Raw genomic sequence first — 19,217 nt, 5'->3', positions numbered from 1 at the left:
TCAGTTCAGCAAAGGTGGTATAATAATAGTGCTTACTTCATAGACTGGGATGTCAAGTGTAAAATTGATATACAGTAAATGTTTCCTTCCCCTTTTCTTTTAAAGCCTCAAATGACTGCCTTTAAAAGCACTCGTAGAGATCAAGTATGTTAAGCGCTTGGCCCATAGTTCGTATGCAACATATCACAGCTATAATGATAGCAATGTTATCAAGTCTTCCCCCAGTAAAACCAAGCCCTAGTTTACCTGAAGGATCAAAGCGCCACTGAGTAAGTTACAGAAGCCAGCAATTTGGGGTATCTTAACTGCTAACTTATCCTAGAAGCTAATTGAGAACCTGGCACATAATAGCTGCTCAATAAATATTCTTTCCTCTGTACTGAAGCACGTTTTACTGTCAAACCAGGAACTACATTAAAGATTGCTGTTCGGGCACCTGGGTGGTTCAATGGGTTAAGCCTCTGCCTTCGGCTCAGGTCATGATCTCAGGGTCCTGGGATCAAGCCCTGTATCGGGCTCTCTGCTCAGCAGGGAGCCTGCGTCCCCCGCCCCCTCTCTTCCTGCCTCTCTGCCTGCTTGTGATCTCTGTCTGCCAAATAAATAAATAAAATCTTTGAAAAAAAAAACAAAAATAAAAAAATAAAAGGTCTCTGTCTTACCTCAGAGAACACTGTTATCAATGAACCATTGCAAGAGTATTATCAACTATAGGACAAAATCTAAATCTTTTATTTAGGTGGTGATCTCTAATGTTCAAATTCATGCCTCAGCAGAGAGGCTGACAACTGCGACATGAAGAGGGGGCCTGGAGCCTCTGTCAGCCATGTCAGGACTGGCCGCAGAATAAGAGAGAGTAGCAGTGCAATAGCCAAGCAGGAGGAAGGGTTAGGGGAGCTTGGCTCAGATAGATGGGCCCAAAACAGTGAGAATAAACCCTGGTAATGAGAGAAGACGTAGAGTTCACAAGCAAAGATTTCTCAGGCGAAATGCGACTGTATACAAATCCTATATCCTTCCCTGGTTAGTACCATACACACAAGGTCCTATGGGTATGAGCTGAGGGGCTCCTCCTAGGTCTCCCCTACCCCCGCCGGCCCTAAGACCTCACTTTGGAAGAGCAACCCTTTGCAACTAATGTCTGTATCTCCACAGATCTTTGTGAAACTGAGATTTGACTTGAAAGGGGTAACACATCCATCCATTAGCACCTACCCATAGATGAGAGTGTATTGTCTCAGCAGATAAGCTGACTCCTGTCTTAGGAAACTGAGAGTAGAGTTCAAAGATAAGGCACAGATCAGAAAACTCTTTGTCAGTTCTAAAACAGGCCAAAAAAAACCTGAAAAATCAGAACAATGGTTGCCTGAGGGGATTGACCAGCAAAGTGCATGAGAGAACTTTCTGGGGATATGAAAATTTTACACTGTGATGCAGTGTAGGTTACATGGGTGGTGTATTCATTTGTCAGACTTGTACAGCTAAGAGCTGTGGATTTCTTTTTTTTTTTTAAGACTTTTATTTATTTATTTGACAGAGAGAGACCATAAACAGGCAGAGAGAAAGGCAGAGAGAGAGGGGGAAGCAGGCTCCCTGCTGAGCAGAGAGCCCAATATGGGGCTTGATCCCAGGACCTTGAGATCATGACCTGAGCTGAAGGCAGAGGCTTAACCCACTGAGCCACCCAGGCGCCCTGGAGCTGTGCATTTCAATGTACATGAGTTTTGCCTTAGAAAGCTACAAGAAAAATAAGAATGAAGTGGGGAGGGAAAGTCAAAGTAGAGATGATTTAAGAATGGCAGCCTGTGACGGGTACATTAGGGTTTATTGTACTATACGATTTCCTTTAATATATATTTAGAATTTTTTAATTTAATACATATTTAGAATTTATATATATTTATATATATTTAGATTATATATTTTTATATATATTTATTTTATATCTATTTATATATAAATATATTTATATTAAAATTTATATATATTAATTAAATATATATTTAGAATTTAATATATATTTAGAATAATTTTTAAAAACTTAGTCAGGAGCAAAGGAACGTACAACCAGGGCTCAGGAAGGGTCTATGTGGGCCCCTCATCCCAGTCAAAGGGCAGCATGGGGAATGGACTAAGCACTCAGGGAGAGATCCCTTTGTCTCCTGCTCATTTTGTGTCAAATTTAATTCCACGTGTACTTTTTCAGCGGGCGGGAGTCTTATAAATCTGATCCCTTTCCATTGGCTTTTCTAACTGTATCAGAGAGAGCTAATACTTTTATGTATTTGTACAGCCGCTCTTTTAATAGTTACAAGCACACTAAAGGGAGGCGAAGAGTAAGGGAAACCTGGTTTAAATGTGTCCTAGGCCAGTCCTGTTCATATCCAGCGAGAGACTTCAGAGGAGAAGGACCCACAAGCCCAAAGTCAAATTGCTCAAGAAACTTCCACTGGAAGACTGTTGTATTCCCAGAAATGACTCTCTCATCAAACACAACATCGGGGGTGGGGATGGGTTAGTGAATAGGCTTCATGTGTACACGGATCTCCCCACCAGAGATGGGGTTGACAGAACAGGCCTGCAAACTCATGGAAATTAGCAGTAATGAGACATAAACAGTCAAACCTCAAAATAACATCTTTGGCCTTTAGAATCAACACAGCTCTCCTGTCAGCTTGCACCTGGCCTGTCCGGCTGGATCCGGGAGCCAGTGGGGTTTTAGGCCCCTTTTAACAGCTGCCAAGAGCACATTACTCATGGCCAGGATGTCGGCCTTTTATGTTGCCACAAGTGGCCCAGCCGTTGTTGGGGCCTGGCGAAGTCCATTGACAGTTTTTTTTTCCCCTCCAGGACTGGGTCTTTGCTCTCTGATTCTTCTAGCAGCTCCCATTTGTTCAAATGTTACCAATGTACACTGAGTGAAACCCCAGGCTCCTGTGCAGGCTTACAGCCAGGCTTGCTTCCTGGCCCCATCCTTGGGTTCCTGAAGAGATAGGGCAAGAGGCTGAAGTCAGAACAGCAAAGGGCTGCAACCTCCCCAGTCAAACGGTTTCATCTGCCTTGTCTGTGCCTGGATTCCTACCACAGTGTAAATAGTCAGGAGGTGCCAATTAAATACAAACGGTCTACAGGAGCATCCCTGCGAAACTGCAAAAAAGCCTAATTGTACTACCTGTGTTCTAAGTACATCTCGAAATGCGCTGGTCCGTGGCATGGGTGGGTGGGTATATCGAGTTAAAAGGGTCCCACTTCCATCAAATTAGTAAGGTGCCTCCTGGATCAGTAGGGCCTGGTGAGACTGGATTTGGGGTTAAATCCTGATGGGGTCATTAGTATCTGATGATATAAACTCATAATTACCATGGTTATTTGTTTACCACTTATTTTTCCTTCTAGACTTTATATTATTCAAGGGCAGGAGTCGTGTCTTTCATTCACTGCTCTATTTTCAGGGTCTGGCCCCTAGAAAATCATCACAAAAATCTTTACCGATTGAAGGAATATGTTGAACACTGAATCTGCAAGTTACCACCACCCAGGAGGGCCTGGAGGCGTTTCATTCTGCGCTTGGCTTCTTGTTGACAGACACTGTTAACAGGATAGGCAGAAGTCACTCCCAGCCTCTTTCTGCCTTTCTCCCTCCCACTGTGGAGGTTGGAAAGTCTCCCTTGTGGCTTTGGGTCTAGCCCATAAGGTGAAAGTGGGACTCCGCTGAGGTACTTCCGGGACAGATTTTGCTTCCTGATTAAAAAAAAAAAAAAAAAAGACAAAAGAAGAGATGCTGGTGTTGCCCTTCCTCCCTTCATTTTGCTCTGACTGTAGACTGACCGTCATCTTGCAACCAGTAGTGACAAGCATGGGGAGGAAAATGCAACATTTAAGGATTATTGAACAGAAACACGAGAATAACCAGGGTCCTCGGGCTTCACTGAGTCATAGAATCATCCCTGGAGCCACCTGCCTCTAATCTTCTTGTTAAGTGAGATGATATGAACACCTACACTATTCGAGCGACAGGTAGTCTCGTTTTGTTTTCTATCACCTACATTCAAATTCTTGGTAGCTGGTAATTTCTCTGACCTCATCTTAGATAGGAGGATGGAGACTGTTTTATTCAGTTTGTTATTTCCAAGCACACAGTTCAGGACATTGTGAAGAGCTCAATAATGAATGAATGAATGAACGAACGAACGAACAAATCAGGAAATGAACAAAAAGGGATTGCAGAACTCATTTTTTTTAGAGATTTTTATTTATTTATTTGACAGAGTCACAACTAGGCAGAGACGCAGGCGGGGTGCAAGGGGGAAGCAGGCTCCCTACTGAGCAGAGAACCAGATTTGGGGCTCAAGCCAAGGACCCTGAGATCATGACTAAGCCGCAGGCAGAGGCTTAACCCACTGAGCCACCCAGGTGCCCCTGCAGAATTCATTTATTGAGCTTCTACTATAAACTAAGCAATGCTGGTTTCTGAATGAGGGCTGTTGTTAGAATTATTATTTAGCTGAGTATTTTAGAACTCTTAATTATAAGGTTTTGGTTACAAACTATTATGATTCTTGGATCTTGCTCTCTGATTTGTATAAATTATGGTTTATCAAAGTGCATGCTGTTTGCTTATTTTCTTAATGCATACATACTCATTTGTTTTTAAAGCCTGAAGAAAAATAACTGTTCCCCTATAGTGTTTATTAATGGAACAGTTTCTGTAAAATATGGAAACTATTTTTCTTCTTTGAAATTAGCTACAATTGGTTCCATTGAGGATTGACAAACCCTGGCTGTTTGCTAACATCATTTCATTTAGAGCACTAAGATAGATACTATCCATGGGTTTTCAAAATGTTTGATGTTTGGAGCTTCTAATTAAAAAAAAATGTGGAGCCTTGATCAAATGGAAAGGTTTTAAATATATCTGTTGCAAATTGTAATGAAGCAAAATTCATACTAGTTGACAACCAATGACCCATGTTAGAAGAAGTTCTAAAATAACAAAAAGAACAGAAAAAATGCAAATATTATGTTAATAAATCTGGGGATTCAGTTTGTGGGGATTACAATAAAATTTCTCTTTTCCTTTTGTGCTGTTCTCTAGCAAGGCCCAAGTAAAACAAGTGTAATAAATTTTCCATCAACAGGTGACAACATTTGTTGTTTTTTTAGTGTGGATTTGACTGCATTTCAGAACAAATGCACTGATAGCTGGTGAAGATGAATATAGATTTTTTTTTTAAAGCCACCGCATCCAGAAATAATTTCTGCATGCCAACAAAATAAGAACTATGACAGAAGAAATCATAAAAAAACAACAAACAAGACTACGGCCCAGCACTACTTGCCTGAGAAACCCCAGGGACATTTCCTCAAAATGGATCCTCTCTGGGTTGAAACTACTTAGAGTCTCACAGAAAGAAGATGAATGGTCATACAGCCTGAGCTGAAGAATGAGATGGACTACTCTATACCCATTAAAACTCTTAAGTCTGGAAAAGCAGCCAAGATGTGGAAATGGATACGTGGAATAAAGTGAAAAAAGCAGAACATAAAACTGTGTGCACACACAGATCACCACTCTGGAAAAACACATGTGTGTATGTTGACAGTGATGAGAGAGAATTTGGAGGCATGTCAATGGTTCTATGCCAAGCCCACCAGTTCTTCCTTCCTTTCTTTTTTTTTTTTTTCTCTTCCTTAAGAAGTTGTTTAGATTCTCGATATAAGAAAAAAGGAGAACACTAGCACTAAAGCTGTCCACAGTTCCCTGAAAGAGTTAGGCTTTCTTAAGGGGCTACTGCAGGTTTGAGGGCCCAGAGAGCTCATGTCAGGAAAATAAGGAAGTATGAATACAAGGATGCCATTGTTGCCCCTGAAAACTTCAAGGAGGGTGCCCAGGAAGGGGCAGGCCTCTTGTTTCTTCCAACTGCACTTTGGACAGCCGGGAGAACCCTTGTCTGTTTAATAAATTTGTGAACAAATGGTGGTTGCTTCCCTTGTCAATAAGCAAACATTATCTGCTTCTGTTTCTCTACTAAATTGAATTTCTCCTTACTCTAACTGGTTATATAAAGACTTTATATACACAGGAAAAAGAAATGACAAGGTTGTGTAAGCAGGCAGCCCTGGGGAGAGTTGTGAAGTCTGTACAGTTTATTTCTTGGGGATCCTTGCTTCTCTTTTATGGGTACTTTTCCCTCTTTTCAAGACCCAGAATGCTCACAAAGCTACTATTTCCATCGTGCATCAACCTATTAAGTGACCATTGGATTATTTCTGTCCAGGATTTTTTAAATTTAAAAAAAAAGGTGGGGGGGGGGACCATGACAAAGGATGCAGACAAAGGAATGAATCACCATCGACTGAATTTGGGGCAAAGAGGTAGGGTTTATATTTGGGAATAAGAACTTTAAAACAATCCACATAGGCAACAGTCCTTACAAAAGCCAGAACTGAAGGTCAAAGAGTTTAATTAACTGGCTCAAGGTTGAATAACTGAAAAGAGGGAAAGTCAGGAGTGGAAGTCAGGTCTGCAGAAAGCAGTAGGTACAATGAGAGGCTGTGAGAGTTCCCAGCTTTCACTTTCCATAGGTGAGTGGAATCAGGGACAGTTCCCACCTCTCCCAAGGATGGGCCCTGTGGCCATAAAATGCATTGGGATTGGGGGCACTTGGGTGGCTCAGTGGGTTAAGCCACTGCCTTCGGCTTGGGTCGTGATATCAGGGTCCTGGGACAGAGTCCTGCGTGGGGCTCTCTGCTCAGCGGGGAGCCTGTTTCCCTCTCTCTCTCTCTGCCTGCCTCTCTGCCTACTTGTGATCTCTCTCTGTCAAGTAAATAAATCAAATCATTCAAAATAAATAAATTAAATAAATAAATAAATAAATAATGTGTTGGGATTGTTGCTGATGTGTGATATAGGAATTAGTATGCCAGTTAGAAGGGAGAAGACAGGGGTGCCTGGGGGGGCTCAGTCAGTCAAGCATCTAACTCTAGATTTCGGCCCAGGTCATAATCTCAGGGTCATGGGATCCAGCATGGAGCCTGCTTAGGATTCTCTCTCCCCCTCTGCCCCTCTCCTCTCCCTGAGGGCATTCCTGTTCTCTCTCCCTCATAAAAAAAAAAAAAAAATGGAGGAGGAAGAGGATAAAATTCTCTAATTTTGATACGATGGGAAGGGACAAGGGAAGAGATCAGGAGAAAAATTACAAACTACTCATACTAATCATTCGAAGACAGATTCCCAGTGGAAGATTATCCTGTGATGAGAACAGTGTTGCCAAAATCCAACCCCTTTCCAGGGTAGCTATGAGAAGGCCAGATGGCCTGAGCAGAGTGGATGTTCTCCAAAGTCATCCCCAGATTCCGACTGGCCCCTCTCTTTGCATCAGGTTGCCAGAACTCTCCTGACAACCCCTGAGACAAAGCTGGCATCCAGTTTTGGGCTCAGTAATCCTAATTTTCCTGGTAGCCTTAGGGTTAGTAGTCATTTGGTGTTCACTGAAAAATGTCACAAAATAAGGTATCAGACTTGTGGTATCCCAAGGCATGAAAAGACACTCACTGAAAATTAAAGAGAGAGGTTGCCTGTGTGGCGAAGTCAATTAAGTGTCTCAGATCAGGTCGTGATCTCAGGGTCAGGATCTCAGGGCCGTGAGACTGAGCCTTGGGTCGGGCTTCACACTCAGTGCTTCACACTCAGAGTCACGCCTGGGACTCTCTCTCCACCCAACTGCCCCTCCCCTCCCCGCGCTCACTCGCTCTCTCTCTGTCTAAGATAAATAAATCAAACTTAAAAAAAAAAAAGAGAGAGAGAGAGAGAGAAAGAAAGGAAGAAAGAAAGAAAGAAAGAAAGAAGAAAGAAATGAAATAAATTTAAAGAGAGATACATGAACCTTCTGCAAAAAAGTCATGAGCTCTTTCCAGGTCATAAAGAAGATTGGCAGGAGAACCGGAAAGGAAACTGTTTTCTGTACTGTATGCTTCACTCACAGCATTTATCTGAGGAACCAGGGTTTTTAGGAAACAGTGATTTAAAAAAAAAAAACACACACACACAACAAACAAACCTTAGCACTTTACGGTATAGAAGGCAGCTCCACGTCAAAAATCTAAACTCATTCAAATGCCTGTAATTTTAATTTTTTTCAGTCTCTCCATCTGAAATTTGTATTGTTGTTGGCTCAAACACCACTTTTTGATTGTCCTTGCTGCTTGCTGAGAATGCGATCTCCAAAGCACTCTGTTTAATCTTTGAATCCGCTCAGGAAGATGGAATTACCATCTCTGGAAAACTGCAGTTTAGTTTCAAGGAACTTGCTGCAGCTGCAACAATGAGATGGAAATGTGGCTGGTTCGGAGGAGGCGAGGATAAAGGTATGGGATTAAGACAGCCTGCGTGCCCCAGTGAGCAGAATGATCACATAAATCACAGGCTAACCTTGGCTCCACTCAGCTCGTATTAAAGTATGTGGTGTCACTGCCTCCCCATAATTAGGATTTGTCATCTGGAGCATCAGGATGGGAGACACAGATGCCAAACAGGGGGCAGAGAGAGAACAGAGGCTGGGGAGGAAATGAATAATTTTGGTGACAGTGACTACTATTTTGATAGGAACCAGAATGTCTGCAATATTTCAAGAACCTTGTATAAGGGCAAGAGCTGTTGGAAAAGTGCCTTCCAACTTCAAAATGTGCCTGACCATAAGAACGCTGATAAGCATGGGGGGGGGGGGCAGCTGGAACTCTGCGGGCTGCTTGTGTTTCCTTTCTTGATATTTATGCCGAGATCGAATTTGCAGCTGCTTTTATCTGCTCTTTAGAAGTTCTTGTATTTGAGGAATCATTAATTGTAAAATAAATACCTACTCAGTGACATGGAAATGTAATTTATGAACCAGCTACAGAACTGGCTATTACGTATAGGGAGTATCTGGAACTTTCCACCCTGATCAAGATGCCATTTATGGAGGAGAGTCAAGGTTATCGTGCCTCATGTTGTGTCCTTATTAGTGCCCTGGGCTAAGACATTAAAAATAATGCTCGCTTCAAGAAAAAAAAAGTTAAAAATTACGTTACCCAGTAATATGGTTAGGGACCCGGGAAGAAGTTTTTGAATTAGAGCCAGAGCCCTAAGAGAATGACCAGCAAAGAAGAGAGTTCACAAACGCAATGTAAGAGCAAGGCTTTTGAGAAACAGTGCAGAGCCCATCTTGTAAAAATGGAACCAACACAGGTTGGGATTTGAGGCAACACAAGAGGAAGTTAGGATAGAGCAGAGGTGACGCCATGAGAAAACTGACCCCAGGTCATCTAAGGCACAATGTCTTCTTATATAGCAAGCTTAAGTGTGGTCAGTATCAGCTGGTCCCAACCAGTAGGTAGGGAAATCTCCCAAGAGTTTTGTAGCAGCAGCAGTGGGCAGTAGTGTGGGTGTCAGTTAGAACCACAGGGGTCATGGGATGAGAATCCAGACCAGGCTGTATAAAGGCCATGACCAAGCAAAACGGAGTTCACAATGTGTCGCAGTTATATATAGGGTCAAGCGTTGGAGGCTAGGTCAACAAGCAGCTATCGAGCTGGAATCCAAACATCTAGATGGGCCCAGTCTTAAGAGAGTGAGAAAGATAATGTAGGGCTCCATGAAGCCCAGGGCTCAGCCTCTGAATGTGAGATGATGCTGGCAATCCAACTTCATTCCAGATCATAGTAGAGGGCACGGCTGAGGCTACCTGTCTCTTTCCTGCCCTGATGAGGATCATTGCAGGTGTTGGCCTTGTGGTGGCCATTATGTTCTTTGTCTACCCAAAAGCCCTTCCTTTAGGAATGATGTTTCTATGATTAACTCTGATTTGGATATTGCCCTCCCAGTGCACAAAGGTGGGAGTGTGACTCAAGTTTGGCTGATCAGATTACTTCACTCCCCCTCCCACCTTGAATTATCTAGAGATAGGCATATTCACAAGCCCTGCCCAAGCTTCTATTCTTCTCCTACTACCAGCATTTACTGAGTGCTTAACAAGTGCCAGGAACTATTCTAAAAGCTTCAGATGCATTATCTTGTTTCATCCTCCTATCAATTCAATAAGTTAATGCTATTATTATCTTCCCTTTACAGATAAAGGAACCGAAGCAAAGATAGAATAATTTGTCTAACATCAGACTTCTAGGTGGTAAAGAAAGTCTGTGTAACTAGGCAGTTTTGTACCAAGGCTTAGGCTATGGACGTGCAAGGAGAGACACACTCGCTTCCTCTGGGATTGTAAACCATAAGGATTATGTAAACTGGATACGAACCACCAACACCCCTGGCCTCAGAGTGGGAGTTGTCTACAGTAGAGGAGAATGAAGCCATATAGTGTGAAAAGGAAAAGGGAAGAAAGAGAGACTGAGAGAGAGAGACCTTTAGAATATGGCTTGAGCTCCTGGATCCAGCTTTGCCTGAAGCTGTTCAACCCAGGGACTTGTCAGTTATGTGAATCAGTAAACTAGCTTAAACTAGTCAGACTCGGGTTTTTGTCCTTTGCAAATAAGAGTCCTGATTAATAGGGGCCTCTCTGTAGGATACTTCGGCTGACACAGGGGAGGGAGGGAGTTGGGGAAGATCAGAACAGGAGAAATGAGTAAGAATGTTAAGAACAGGTTTGCATCCTGTGACATGCATGCAATTATTGTGGCAAGTACACAGGTCCAGTTGTCCTAACATGACAAGTGTGCCCTGCTCCCTACTCAGTGGTGGTCTGGAGGCATACTGACTGTACCTCTGCAGACACAGGTTCCTAGTCCCTGGAGAGAAATCTGAAGATAAAGCAGGGCTGTCACCTCACTAGGAGAAAATGTTTGATCTGCCTTATCAATGCCTGGGTTTACAGCACACTGCAGATAACCTGCAGAATCCTGCTGAAACACACACACGCACACACGCAGAACCTTGGAAGTTGTGAAAAGCAAGATAATTGCAATGCGTGTGCTTTGGAATACACCTTTTAAAAGATTGGGGGAATGAAGGATTGGTTGGTTGCTTGTTTGCTTGGTCCCTCAAGAACAGCTAGATAGAGTCAATATTTGTTCCACCTCTGACTAGTTAAAAGTGGCCTTTGTCGATTCCTGCACTTACAAAGCAGTGTGGGGTGGTGTGATTTGGCCTTGAGCTAGTAACACAAGTGAAGCTCTTCGAACAGTGTCTGGCATGCAGTAAGTACTCGTTAACCAAACACCATTCTTTTTTTTTCCTCTCCTTGGTTTTCCAACGATTTTTCAATAACTGGCACTATTTTTCCAATGAACAGATTCTGTAGAGGAATGAGTGAGGAAGGGTTTAATACCTGGATGAACTATTAGAAAAGAATTATAAGCCATATTCCTGCACACAGACAAGTGGTAGAGCCAGAGAAGATTTTTTAAGTCAAACATCAGAACTGGGGAGACTGAGGGGAAGTGAGTACCCAGGGTCACACAGTTCATGAGTAACACACCGTGGTTAAAAGATCAGGTTGGTACAGTTAAATTGTACTGGCCTTAGTTTGCGTAGACAATGAGAATAATCAAATATTATACTTGTCGAGCGTGTTAGAATCCTAGTTTGAAAGTCGGAATTAATTATCACAATTTCCCCTGCTATCCGATGGACTAGCTTAAAAAGTAGAAAGTGCTTGCTCAACAGGAACCTGTAGAACTTTGTAGCTGAAATAAAGGAACTTTAGAAATCAAGTAGAGGTGGGGAAGACCAGATTAAGCAGATGGGTTTAACTATAGGACTGGGGTTCGGAGCTCTGGCTGTGCTAATGGGAGTTTTGATTCTCTAGTAGGAGATCTAGCCTGCAACTTATCTCAAGCACACATGACAATGGAATCTTTTTTCCTCAGCAAAATTATTAAAATCTTGAGGTGTCCCAAACACTGTCTAGAAAATGGTAGAGTAAATCTCTAGAGTTCCTGCATTGGCTCACATTTTATCCTATAAATCCTAATTATTTTCCTGCTAGCTGAGGCCCAGAGTGACAGACCCTTCATTTTTCTGCCTGGTGCACCTCAACTCCCCTCACTACTAGGGTTCCTGCTAGGGCCTCCAGGTCCCTGTTCTCTCTCCCGTGCCCTCAGCATATGAGAGAGAAGCCAGAAACTGCAGCTGCCGGCCTAGGCCCCCCAACTCCATTCCCGCCACTGCGGTTCTAAATTCCCCCTGCGTGTAATTATAAAGTATGTGTTCGGTTATTTACTTTCCCTGTTCCATGCAGTGTGTAACTGAATAATACAGCTCACAAGTAAGCCCGGCTTTTCTGCTGCAAGGTCTGAATTAAAAAGATTACAACTCTCTATCATTCTAGCTTAAAAAGAAACCACTACTTATGAAGCTTAAAAAATAAATAAATAAAAGAGTAGAAACAATGATTCTCTGTCCTCTCAGAGATGCAAGCAAAATTGTAGAATTAAGATGTTTACAGGGTTTTTGTTGTTTCTGACGACCCTAAACTGCCTCGTTTAGAAAGGTAGAAAATAAAAATGCCTTATATTTCTTGAATTTCCAGGAACCAAGGCTGGCAGCTGGTTTGCTGTTGTCTTTTAGAGTTTGAAGAAAGAAAAATTACGACCAAAGTGGTGTCAATTTGCTCTATTTATCTTGGGAATTAACTTTAAAGCTTAATTGTCAGAGACAGTGACCTCTATACTCATGAAAATCCCCAGGGAATTACAAAAGCAGACTTCTTGAGTGGAATGTGCATGTCATTCTGGGGTGAATCAGCCCATGCGTTGCCTGAAGGAAAACTCAGCCCAAGGGAAAAGGAGCTGACCCCACAAGTTTTTGTACTTCATTTCTCAACACCCAGATCTGGTTCCTAACCCACTGCTTCTGTCTGACCCGTGTTTATGCCGCTGAGCCAGTTACAGAATTGCCTGTATATGCGCCTTGTCACAGAGAGACTGGGTATCTTGCAATGAGCTGAGCCTAGGTCCCACCATTGACCCCATTCAACTCCCGAAGGCCCCCCGAGGAGATGGTGCAGTAGGTTGACAAAGTTCTGGTTGCTTCAGAAGGTTCCTGAGCAGGATTTTCCCTGGAAACTTCCCCTTCCTCTGGCAGCATTTGGAACAAATGTTTGGCTGAAACCATATACTATCAAATTAATAGAATAATTGTAGGATAGAGAACAATAAGTCAGAAAACAAAAATGCAAGCATACAGCTCATAAAGTCTACTTTATGGAAGTAGCACAAAGTTGAAAAAGTACACTTTGTACTCAGTAGACTCACACCCCCCATCCCAACCCTGCCCCAGCCTCCTCCATCTTACACACATTTAACTTAGGGAAAAAGAGAGGGGAGGAGGAGGGCAAAAGCATTTGAGCAAATAATGCTCAGGCCTCTGGTGTGGTCAGTGGTAAGCCCAGATACTCAGCAGATCACATCACCGTTGTAATGAAGTAACAGTGAACAGGCAGAGAGGCACAGGGTTTGGTAACAATCTTTTCTACATACAGAAAACTCTGTTGACTGGCCCTGCCCTTAAAGCATTGCCTTGTAAGAGAAGAGCCCTCAGAATAAAAACAGTAACATGGAAATAGATTATGCTCTAGTATATACAACAATCTCCTTTTCTGGAATCTGTTAGCCTAAGAGCTGGGAACCGTGGTTAAGTGCTTTCTTTTCTGTAAAAGTTGGAGCTCTCTAATTGAGTTAGCCTTGACTCACTCAGAGAATGTTGTTCCTTTTGACCAAAGCACAGCTCCAGAAGGGACTTGAATGGAACGATGAACTAGGGGGACACTTGCCTTTAGCAAACCAGATGGGCCACATCAATCCCAGGGATCACTGGGATAGCAGATAAAACAGCCAGACCAACCCATGACTAGATGTCAGAATGGGCCTCCAGGAGAATTCACTCATATTAGCAATGATTAACAAAGAATTGGGGGCGGCGGGGGCAAAAAATATGGTCAGAAGAGAAACAGTTTTTATGATTTGGCTTCTAAGAAAAATAAGGTAGCATAGGTAAGTGCTCGCGGGTTTCCAGGATTTTCCTATTCTAAGTTATGCTAAAGCAACATTTTGGATCAATCATTCCCAAACAGCCAATTTAAGGACCCATGAAGGCTAGTCACCTGGAAAGATGTTTAAATATCTAGATTCTCAGATCCATCTATAGAGAAAGTCTAATATACGGCCAAGAAAACTGTACAAGACTGGACCTTTAAAACATTTGGCATAGAAACAGATAAGCAATAGGAAGTCGTTATTGGTTCCCCAGGGATCAGAGGAAAATGATCAAACAAGTCTTTAAGGACAATCTGGCAGTAGAGACATTTAACAGACATTTAAATTTTTTCCCAAATTTAATCTACAGGGAAATCACTTAGGGATCTTGTTAACATTCTCATTCAGTAGGTCAGGCTGCATGTCTAATCAGCCCCCAGGTGAGGCCAAGGCTGCCTGTCCTCCAACCACCCTTGGAACAGCTAAGTCTGGAGGTTGGCTAGGGCTGGAGTCCCGGGACTCAGAGACTCCTGACGTGGCACGGCAGGCTGCTGGGCTCAAGTCAACATTTTTTCCTTGAAGGGAAACTGCAGCTCCAACCTAGACGAGACTATGAAGTAAAACAGAAAGAAGCCCCTTCTGAAACCAGGAGTCCCAGCTCTAGGCCATGGAAAAGTCAGCTAGCTCGAGAAAATATCTTTCCTCCTGGGCCTCTGAGGCCTTGTGGGTAAAATGAAGTTGTCTCTAAAACAATTTCTCATCCATGGTCCTAAATCCTCTAACCCCAGCACAGAGATAGAAGAGGGTCAAACCGACTTAGGTGGCCTTTTCTAAATCTGCAGGTTATTAGTAACTGTATTGTAAAGAATCAACACGAGTCTCTTACATCCTTTTGGTATGTTTGCTATAAAACATACATGTCCTGCCTATATACCAATTGTGTACATACTATTTAGACATGTAATTACACCTAAAAAGGGGTAAATACATTTGTATGTGGGGGGTTGATAAAAGAAAATGCTATTGTATACAGAACCGAAAAACATTATACTTTATTTTTAAAATATTGTAAGGGCTGGTATAAACAAGTCATAGCTTACAGATGTGTGTGAAAGCTGCACGAATTGGGCACATTTACTATTTGGAGGGGAAAAAAACCTTGGTTTTAAAAATTGTTTGGACTGTATGTTCTTTTCCTTTTTAGCAGGGTGGGGAGCCAAAGGAATAGAATTACAGGGTAGAATAAAAAATACCTCCTTTAAGGAAATAAATGTGTAATAGGAACTATCTAGGCAGTGCTCTCAGGCATGGGAATCCCCTGAGGCTCGTGTAAATGTATATAAGTATGTCCTCGGTGTCACTCCAGATGTTCTGCAGAGAAAGAATCCTTCTCGCCACACACTGGTGTTAATGCTCCGCATGTAACCTCCATCCATGCCCAGACTTGCCCCAAGTCAAGCAGCATCCTGAAGGGAGACCCCAGGTCAAAATGGGGATCCAGAGTCCCCTTCCGCCCCCCTCCTCCCACACCCGGACAGCTGCATGTGATGGTAAGTATTCTCTTAGGCTTGGAGGGGAGAACCAGGCCTGGAAGCATTACCACAGGGTAAGGCTCAGAAGTAAAGTCCACTAGGCAGAGAGGTTCCCCCGGGACAATTTTAAATGGTAAGTAAGTCTCCCCACACTTCTCTTTGGAGATTGTCTGCAGGCTACAGCTGTGGAGGAACCTCTCTGTTGTATTGGCCGGAGGGGGCTGGGTGGTGGTGGTGGTGTCCGCTTGTAGTTTTCACTCTGAGCTACACATTTTTGCAGCAGCCTCTGGGTGCTCAGGCTGTTAGAAGCCAGATCCTGGCTTCTACAGTTGCCCCCACCCCCAACCCCAGGCCTGCTTTACAGGGTGACAGGGCCAAGAAGAATCCAAGGCTCCCACTTTTCCTCTAGTATGCTCTTCTCATTTCTCACTCCATGTTCCAATACAAAAAAAAAAAAAAGAAGAAGAAGAAGAAGAAGTATTCCTGTAAAGTCCCACTCCCATAGTCTGCCTGACCCCTCAGGACCTATCCCATAAAGAGAATGCTGCCATGGGGTCCCAGTGGTATTCATCACAATACACAGACAAGTCCTGACAATTTGTGTCTCCCACTGTCTTTGTTCACACCTCCCCACTCTAAGTAAAAGTCACACACCAATAGCCACAATTCAGAAAGTAGTGATGACACGCTGAGCTGTTCCAAAACAGAATCTTGCCACCCCACATAGTGCTAAAAACCAGAAAAGTGGCAAAGGGGAAAATGAACTCCGTTCAGAACCAATGGCAATATTTATGGTGCCAACACATAGAAAACAACATATATAATCAAATATCAGTCCTAGACATCCTGTGGCAATCCGCCCCAATATCTGTTCTCTTCTTCTTTAGTAGTAGAAGCCTGCATTTTCGCAGGGGCACACAGCCACCCAGAATAAAGATTTCATTTCCCAGCCTCCCTTGCAGCTGGGTTGGCTATGTGTCTAGGATTTGGTTTCTGTAGAATCTCCTTAAAGAAATGGTGCTTGACCTTCATGCCTCCCTCTTTGCTCCTGGCTGGAATGCAATGATTTTGGACTACAAGGTGAAAATCATTTCTTCAGGTTAATGGAACAACAAGATAGAAGGAGTCTAAATACCTGCTAATCAAGGAGCTAGCCACCATATTGACTCTGGCTTGCCTATGTTTATGTGGGAGATAAATTAACTTCTCTGTTGGTGGGGCATGTGGCTGGCTCGCTCAGTAGAGCATGAGACTCTTGATTTTGGGGTGGAGAATTCGAGCCCCACATTGGGTGTAGAGATTACTTTAAAAAAATTTTTTAAGTTTTATTTATTTATTTCACACACACAGAGAGAGAGAGAGAAAGAGAGAACAAGCAGGCAAAGCAGCAGGCAGAGGGAAAGGGAGATACAGACTCCCTGCTGAGCTGAGAGCCCAATGTGGGGCTCCATCCCAGGATCTGGGATCATGACTTGAGCCAAAGGCAGACACTTAACTGACTCAGCTACCCAGGTGCTCCAAAAAATAAAATCTTTTGAAAAAATTTAACTTCTTGGGGTATCTGGGTGGCTCAGTGGGTTAAAGTCTCTGCCTTCAGCTCAGGTCACAATTCAGGGTCCTGGGATGGAGCCCCACATCAGGCTCTCTGCTCAGCGGGGAGAATGCTTCCCTCTCTCTCTCTCTGCCTGCCTCTCTCCCTACTTGTGATCTTTCTCTCTCTGTCAAATCAATCAATAAATAAATCTAAAAAAAAAAAATTAACTTCTCTATTGTTTAAACCTCTGTTACTTTAGATTTTCACATCTCACAATTCAATTGTATCCTGATACCATTTCCTTCCCCTCAAGATTTCATGTCAATGACATCCCTGAATTAATTGCATCATTGTGTCACTAGCGAAAATCTCCAAAATAGTAGCTTTGAAGCCTAAAAAAATCTACTCCTTGTAGATCTACTGCATGTATTCTCTAATTGCAATGAAATGAAACAACAGAGTACAACAAAATGTAATAGGACAGTATTCCCTCTTTTCAGTAAACAGTGAAAATTTCTTTTGGTAAAATCTTCCTGTAAAGACAGATGACTTTTTCTCTTGAAATACTTGGGGCAGTGACTTAATTTTTGTACTCTTGACCACTGGATACTAGGCACTGGGTCAAATTTCTTCCCCTTGGTTTCCTTTCCAAGTCCTTGGAGGGGTTTGAAGAATAATTTGGGGCTGATGAGGTCAGTTCATGTTAATAGATAAGAGAGAATCACAACTTCTTGCAGCACTGAGAGATACCCTTGTCATTTTACCCCCAGAGTATTTTTAATTAGCAGATTCAGGAACTGAGGCTCCAACAAGCGGCAAGACTTCCCCAAGCCAATAAACTATTAATTAGGGATCTTGGATCCAGGTTTTCTGATTAATACTATATCATAACTACCTGTTTAGTTGTCTGTCTCCTTATTCATTGATATATCCCCAGCACCAACCTCAGGTCCTACTATACTAAATATCCCCAATAAATAAAACGGGTTAAATGAACTAACAAGTCTAAAATCCCACTCTGCCATTGCTCCCTTGCTCTGCAAGGGTTCTACAATTCAGTGCTCCTAATATATTCCAGGTCACTCCCAGGCCATATGGCCTGTCAAAAGAATGTGGTCAAGGCTGAGACAGAGGGGAGCAGAACTGGTGAACACACCCATATGACACACTCGTGTTCTCTTCCACACTCTCCTGGGCCTGGGTGGGCCCACCACGTAGGGCATTTGGATGTGTGCCTCATGGCTTGGGAGACAACTTGCACTTTGTGTACTTTTCCAGGGAAAGGAAAAGGCAACCGTGGTCTAACACATGTTAGAAATGCTGCTGCCTGGTGTCCTGACATCATAGCATCCACCCAGACTGATTCCTGGAGGCAGGCCCGTTTGCCAGGCATGGGCTGCGGAGGACATAGGAAGAGGGGTTAGGCACTGTGAAATGGAGTATGCAGCTAAGACAGGCAGTGTGACAACTCATTGTGACACAAAGCATGGGGTACGAATAGAATGGAGCCTCTCCACTTCTCACATCCACGTGTCTTCAGATCCATTGACGTTATCTAAATTTTGAGCTTAGAAGCAAAGATAATAGAGCTCATTGTTCCTTATGAGATTTGGATTCTCTGAAGCGAGCTGCATCTGAGCTGATACCACTTTAATTTCTCCCAAGAAATAAGGAGGTTGGGGCCAACCTAGCTGTCTGCCGCTTCCTTTACTCCTCCTTCCAACAAGGGTGCCAGAAGAAGTGTTTCATGGCTCCTTACAGAGTCAGGATGTGAAAACAGGCTTGAGTAAACCAATGGTCACCAATCATAAGGAATCTACAGCTAAATTATCACCTGATGGAAATAACATTATTGTAAAATGTTGTCATGATATTAAGGTCTTCCAATTGGAAAACCAAAAGTTAAGGCTGTGCTGGCATTCATTTTCCAATAAATGAGCTGGCTTAAATATTGATTTTCTCTCCTTGACTTGTAAAAGTGATCTAAAAATGTAAGAGAATGTTCAATAAATGTTTTAAAGATTGCTATTAAGTACAAATACTTTAACAATTTAGCAAACCAGAAGAAACCAACCTTAAAATCCCACCTTTCTTGTCTTTGCCCCACCTCCGGGTCAGGATGAAATTCAGGGTCTCAACCAGTAACACAATTGCTTAGAACCCGGTCCATAGCAGACACTCAAAAGTATTTG

The sequence above is a fragment of the Mustela lutreola genome, chromosome 3 (assembly GCF_030435805.1).
Source record: "Mustela lutreola isolate mMusLut2 chromosome 3, mMusLut2.pri, whole genome shotgun sequence".
NCBI classification, from domain to species: Eukaryota; Metazoa; Chordata; class Mammalia; order Carnivora; family Mustelidae; genus Mustela; species Mustela lutreola.
Note: the sequence above shows the minus strand (reverse complement) of the source record.